Source organism: Amblyraja radiata, chromosome 3, assembly GCF_010909765.2.
Source record: "Amblyraja radiata isolate CabotCenter1 chromosome 3, sAmbRad1.1.pri, whole genome shotgun sequence".
Lineage (NCBI taxonomy): Eukaryota > Metazoa > Chordata > Chondrichthyes > Rajiformes > Rajidae > Amblyraja > Amblyraja radiata.
Window position 1 is genome coordinate 78,302,371 of NC_045958.1, and position 7,716 is coordinate 78,310,086.

The following is a 7,716-nucleotide window of genomic DNA, read 5'->3' on the forward strand; positions in this document are numbered from 1 at the left end:
TTGACAGATGCGCAGAGTACGTGACAAAATCTAGAGATGAAAAGGAGACAAAAGTGAGACAATGAGAGTAGAGGAGTGAAATGTTTAGCCAGAGAGATGGAGGGGGGAAACACACGGTGGGATGGCAGTGGTAGAAAGGTCACCTATCCATTTCCTTCACAGATGCTGCCTGACCTGAGTTACTCAAGATTCTAACATCTGCAGTTCTTATGTCTCGCTTTCACTCCTCTGCTGATTCCCAGTCTCAGGATCCTGCCTCTGCCCAGACTGGGACACATGCTGACAACTGAACCCATCATGGCCAGTCCAGCATCACTGAGTGTTGGGCAAAACCACTCAGCCCCTCCTAGTGCCAACCATTGTATCCTGGATCACTCCCTCTCCTATGGTTATCCAGGTCCCCCTCCTACTCTCCACCTTCCTCAGGGGGACCTCCACAATCTATAAAGGCTCTTAGTATTTATGGCACCATTTTTTGTGCACATTTAAAAATATTTCCTCTTTAAGGACTCAACATGTCCCAGTCCTAATTAAATTATTTAAAGTGTAAAGAATATATTATTCAATAAGATTGTTAAGGGCTTGGACACGCTAGAGGCAGGAAACATGTTCCCAATGTTGGGGGGAGTCCAGAACCAGGGGCCACAGTTTAAGAATAAGGAGTAAGCCATTTAGAATGGAGACGAGGAAACACTTTTTCTCTCAGAGGGCAGTGGAGGCAGGTTCTCTGGATGCTTTCAAGAGAGAGCTAGATAGGGCTCTTAAAAATAGCGGAATCGGGGGATATGGGGAGAAGGTCGAGCAGTTAGACTATGTGTGACTCAGAGGTGTCTCATTTCAAATCGATCCGTTTGGTTTTATTCCTAATCCTGGGACCCCAAAGAACAAATAAGGGGTCACTGTTAATTGTTCAAGTTTATTCAACCAGGGGGAGACTCGTTCCAAGTATCTGGGATTAGGGAGGTTCGTACAGTATATAATTCAGTGTAGTGCATTCGTTTATGTTCATGGCTGGTTTTAACAAGATACTGTAAATACTGGCCGTTTTTATTTGTGTTTATGGCTTCCATTTACCTAAAGTCTTGCAGGACATCCAAGTTCATACTTCCTTTTTCCAGTTTCCAATTATTTCACAATAAGTTAGGTTAGATTGGACCAGAGCCATAGTAGACAGATCCGCAGTAGGCAGCTATTGCTTTTCAGTGTCCCATTCCTTTCTGACCCATGTGATATTTCCTTCTGTGCAATTGGCAACTTTAAAACATGTATTGCCTGTTTATCCTTCAGCCATTTATCATTTTACCTGGGAATGCCCCAGATGGCATGGACTAATACCTTTTTGACCATGAGCTATAAGTTTTCTCGAAGGGGGAATGGTAGTAACTGTTCGGTGTGCACCTACATTCCCCACAACAGCGTGGTAGGCATACCATTGGTACCAGACCGAAGTTATGGCCGTATACTGCTTTCACAATGGAACTTCTACTAGCAGGTGCAGAGAGAACAAAAGGACAAATGGTGGGAAGATTGTGTATAACGACTTTAAAGATGGTACACTCCCCCATTTGAATCAGGTTGGAAGGAAGATGAGACCAAAAGTTGGAAAATACCCCGACTGAAACTAGCAAGCAATCCCTGTATCTCTGTAAATAGCACCTGTCATTGTAACAACAAAGGAAAAGGAGTGTATTTGGGAAACAGTTCTTGCACTTCATACCTCCCATTCTCTATTATGAGACCACCACGAGCAGTAAATGGACCAGACTTTATATGTGGATCATGGGCATACCCTTGGCTGCCAGGGATGCCACCAGGAGACAACTCCACTTTTGACATGAGGTTGGGTAAGAACGACAACTGGAGAGGATGCTGCTATCTGGCTTTACGTCGTTCCCCACATGCGTATGGTGCAACAACTAACTGAGTTGTCCGTTCCCTTAAGAACAAGATGGGGCATATCAGAATCAGAACTTCTTGCGTATGACGTGCACAGCCTAAAGTTGTAGGACAACTTGTTCTATTTGATCTTATTTGATTGTGCACGGTGGGTTGATTGCATTCGTCGAAACAGGGCGGACCACGTGAAGGTTGCAATCTTCCACCCCAGAATCAGAACAATTTTGGATGATTGCCTTCTCATTCTGGGGGACTGCTCGTGCCTCTCGAGAATTGATCAATATGGCCTCCGCCATGGAGACGTTGGCAAATGTAACCGCTAGTGCCTTAACAGATGTAAATAAGGCCATGACGCCTATTACAGCAGAGATGGTTGCCATCCGCACTATGGCCGTACAAAATCACATGGCAGAAAAAGGAGGCATCTGTACTATCATAAACCGTGAGTGTTGCACTTATAGCCCCGATGACACTACCAATATCACCGACCCTGCTGCCCACATCTCCCAAGCAATTGAGAAAATCCGTAAGGTTGACAGTGACAAGCATGGGTACAATTAAGTAAATGGGAGATGCTGGCCATTCAGTTGGCTTGATGGACTTTGGGATACTATATTACACTATGGCTCTTTCGTTTTAGTAATCATTGCTCTAATTTTTTATTGTTAATTGCTTGCGACCATTATGTACCTACCGGGGATTGTGAATGTTATCATAAACTGATAAAGAGGAAGGAATGTGGAAGTTAATAATGATTTAAAAATACAAAATGGATTCCGATGAAATTAAGACAAGCTTTAAACCTTCTTCTATTAAATTGCAAGGCCAGCGAAACGCACTAACCTTTGTTTTCAGTACATGAATAAAGCTAGCAGACTGTTCCCTTTCCAATAACATAAGTGAGATAACAAGCACAAGTTTCACGAATGTCTCCTCTATAACATAAACATAGGAGAAAATTCAGACTAATCCTTGTTCCACAAAATTATGATTTGCGTCATAAGTAGAAAAAAACCAAAATGCTTGTTCTGCAGAAATATAACCTTCTCATATAACCATATATGGCTAACCCTTCCTCTGTCAGAAGAACCAGTCAATCTTCTGTCAATCTTCTGATGCTGTCAATATTAAGGATCTGTCAATCTTGAGAAGCAAGAGGCTGTACTAAACTTTATAGATAACGTATTGCTGAATCGTCAAGTAAAGGGGTATATATACATGTACTGAAATCATTGTCCCTTTGTGTGGGACTTGGCTATATAGTATGTAATCAGCATACTGTTAAGAGTTTTACCACACCCGCCTGGCGAAATAAAGAGATTACAGCTTATACTGATTTTATTTGAGTTTCTGTCTGTTTAAACATATTTTGGCCACAACAATTTGACAGCTTGATCCTCAAACCCCCCCCCCTTTTCTCTGCTGGTCAAAGTGCTGGGATGTGGAGATCATCGACTTCTGCTTACACTGAAAGATAATTCCCAAGATATCAAGTTCAAATTTACATTTATTATCACATGCACCAATTGGTACAGTGAGATTGGAGTTACCGTACAGCCATACGAATAAAAAGAACACAATACACGATAGAATTTAACATGAACATCCCCACACAGCGGAATCAGCGTTTCCCACTGTGAGGGAAGGCAATAAAGTTAAGTCGTCTTCCTCTTTGTTCACCTGTGGTCGGGGCCTCGAGCCCTCCACAGTTGCCGCTACGGCGGCCCGATGTTCAGGCCCTCTCGCCGGGATGATCGAAACTCCGATGTCGGAACAGACGAACATTCTCAGCGGCTTGCAGTTTCCGAATCGGCCACTTCTTACTGGTGACCGCGGCTCCCGATGTCTACATGCCGAGCGGGGCGGAGATTCAACACTGGCGGCCCTCGGCAAAGGGATCCCAGGACTCCGTGATGTTAAAGTCAGCGCCGCCTGCGGCTGGAAGCTCCACAGACCACAGCTCCACGGTGTTAAAATCAGCAGTCCGAGCGCTCCGGAGCTCCACACGGCGACACCAGTAAGGCATCGCCCACTCCGCGATGGTACTTCAGTGCTGCGCTGCTGCTGAAGCTCTGGCCGGTCTCCAGCAGGATAGGCCGCGCCAATCCAGATCTTAGGCCGCGAGGAGGGGCGAAGATGCGGCTCGGAGGAAAGACGCATCCTCGACCAGGTAGTGACTGAGAAAAACAGTTTCCCCCTTCCCTCCCCCCCCCCCCCCCCCCCCCCATTCCCCACGTAAAATGACTAAAAGACCTCCAAAACAAAACTTTTTGACAGAAAAATTTAAAAAGGGATGAAAGGACGAACAGTTGCAGGCGAGGCTGCCATACTCAACGGCGCCCCTATATGTGGAATGGTCAATATTTCTCCCCATGGACCATATTTTGAGATCATTTTTTACAGCAGGTACATTTTTATTGTGGACCTTTGTTTTGTGGATGGTGATTATAAGATGCTACCTCTGGTATACCTCAGTGAACGAGTCCAAAATGACTTGAAACTTAGCCTCCAAATGTCTACAAATGTAAGTGTCATCTGCATAACGCCTCTCAACTATTAAGGCTAGTCTGGCCCTGGTTCCAGTGGTGAAAATTACATGAGTTAAATTGTTTTCCATTAGTCTTGAGTAACGTGTAAAATTCTTGGTATTTAAGGAAGGATATATTGACTTCAATACAACGTAGTGTAGTTTTACCAGGATGATCCCCAAACTTTAAGACTTGCAGAATGAGATTACCCAAACTAAAATTAAGTGCTGTATTATCTGAAGATTAGGGAGAGATTCGTTAGAGTTGACAAGATATTAAAGGGAGCTGATAAGTGGATGGATCGTTAGGGAATCCAATATTGGATTAGAGATCAAAAGTACCAGGCCTTCTGGTAGAGATGTCAGGAAACTGTTTACAGGCACAATGTGGTGCAAGTTTGTAACATTTGCAAATAACAATTTGTAATGGATCAAATGTTAATCAAACGGTAATTATAAACCTGAAGATTATTTTAACCAAAGTTTCAGTAAATATGGAGTTGGGTCTCAGATTACCCATGTTCTTGTTGAATAGAGGAATAGACCTGTATGGAAACATCTCTTACTCCAATGGACCCCTACATGCCATCCCTGGGTTACGGACAGCTGACCTATGGATACTCCTACATACTAACAAACTACCATAATATTATTCAATTCAGAAATCGGACATTCTGTACATACATTTGTTCATATGAAGGACAGAACTTACCAACTCTACTTTTAATAATTCATCTTTCTTATCACTCTGCTTTTGATGCTGTTCAATACAATTCTGTGGAGGTATCGTCACACCGAGTGATATTTGTGTACTTTTTGACAAAAATAGACAAAACTGATCTGGACATCTATAAGAACAGAATCTGTTCATTACTTGGTATAGGATTGTACTTACAATTAATAAGTATAGGAGCTGCCTCAAGAGTAATGTACAGCAATCAGACAGTTAAATGTTGGTGTTTCACTGATTATTATCTTTACACAGATTTTGCAATCTCAGTTTAATTAAGAAATACAACATGGAAACGGGTCCTTTGGCTCACTGAGCCCGCGTCGACCAGCAAGCACCCATACACTAGTTCTAATCTACACACTAGGGACAATTTGCAGAAGCCAATTAATCAAACCAACATATCTTTGGAATGTGGGACGAAACCGGAGCACCCAGAGAAAACCTACGCAGGTCACAGGGAGAACATACAAACTCCTGTACAGGGAGCACCCGTAGTCAAGATTGAACCTGGGTCTCTGGCGCTTTCAGGCAGCAACTCTACTGCTGCGCCACTGTGCCGCCACTAGTTGGGTGGTGACCGTGACAGTGCCTTGTGTCTCAAACATTGCCTGATGCGCTGTTTTTCCAGCATTTTGTGTCTATCTTCAGTATATACCAGCATCTGCAGTTCCTTTCTACACACTATCATTCTTCTGATTGGCATCAATAATACAGTAAATTGTATCCTTCTTGTCAGCACCCTAATGCAAATTCTCTATAGTTATTTTTAATGAAATTATCTGTATCCGAATTTCTGATTTGGTCTGTACAATATTTTCTTTGTTTCTAAAGATTATTAATTTCCTTTGCTAACAACCATTAATACCACACCCTGTTTTCCACTAATGCACCATATCTTCAGGAATACTTGTAACCTGAAAATTTAGACCCAGAATTCTGAAATATCCTCTATTTTGAAGATGTACCATTAACTAGTTTTGAGAGCCTGTCTTAGGTGGTTTGTATGATGTTAAATACTCATGCATATGTTTTAATCAGATCTGCTGCAAACTATTCATTTACCAACCACTAATGATGCAGAAATAATCAATAACTCAATATGATTATGCATTTCTAGGAATGTGGAAGCAAAATATCTAATGAAAAATAACTCCATTAATTGCTGTTGTACTCTACATGTACAGTACTAGTGCATTTCTGTTTCGGCATTTGAAATACAATCCAAAATGGTCAACCATTCCATTTTACAAATTAAAAATTTGTGGATATTGCTACTTTCACAATACTGTTTTTTATAAAATAAACCATATGAAGTATCAACATTTCAAAACTAAGATAAAGCAAAATGTGAACAGTACAGGAGTAATGCAACTGTTAATTGAAACAAAAAAGCCACTGGTGTCTTTGCAACGCATTTAATCTCCTAATGCAGATAGAGAACCCAAATTGCTGGTTTATAACGATATCCAACTGTAAAAGGAAAAGGAAGCTTTGATTGCTGCACCCAGATCACTTAATATTATTGTACTGGGTTACAAATTTAATGTTTCCTTTAGCAAAGGTTTTACCACATGTTCTTGTCATTTTGGTTCTGTAAAGAATATATAATATTCTTGAATATATGTTTAAAATGAAAATGCTCGATTAATGGAATTAATAATACTGAGCCGAAGATGCAAAGTCAAGTTTGGGAATGGTAAATAGGGAAATTATTAGGTCATCTTCTTCTTTTCGGATCCATCTTGTTATAAGTGTTAACCTCGCTGTCATCGTCTGTCCAGAAAAGGACACAAGCTTCCGGCGACAATCAGTGGAAGCTATCACTTGTCGCAATAGATGATGGTGGTAGCAGAATTAGCTCAGGATACTTCCAGTTTCCAGCTGCGTGATGTGGACGCTTCTGCTATGGGCCATTAGGTAATACAATCGTTTGGTTTATCCTCATAAGGAGAGAGTTCTGAGTTAAGAAATTCCTTGGATTACCAATTCATGAATGAATAAAATGGGAAGTGTCATTAATTTCAGAATCAGAATCAGAATCAGATTTTATTCGCCAAGTATGTTTTGCAACATACGAGGAATTTCACTGGCCAGGTCAGTCATACAATTAAAAGCAACAGACTCAAAAACACATTTTAACATGAACATCCACCACAGTGACTCCTACACATTCCTCACTGTGATGGAAGGCGAAATAAAGTTCAAGTCCTTCCTTTTGTACTTCCTCGGTCATGGGCCTTGAGCCCTCTGTTGAAAGGATGGTATTGACTCCCGTAGCCGGCGGCGTTCGGGCCTTCCGCGTTGAGGCGATCCGCTCCCGCTTCAGGGGGGGTGTCAGCTCCCCCTGCGCCGGGCAATCGAACCTCGCTCCTGACTAGCCTCTCCCGAGACTGCGAGCCATTGATGGTAGGTCCGCAGGCCGCGGTGAGAGCGATCCCAGGCAAGGGATCGCCTCCGATGTTAAGTCCACGCCCTGCGGTGGGGCTTACGACAGTCCGAGGCGGCTTCCAGCTCCATCGATGGAAGGCCGCAGAGCCCGGAGAATGTGATCCGAAAATTA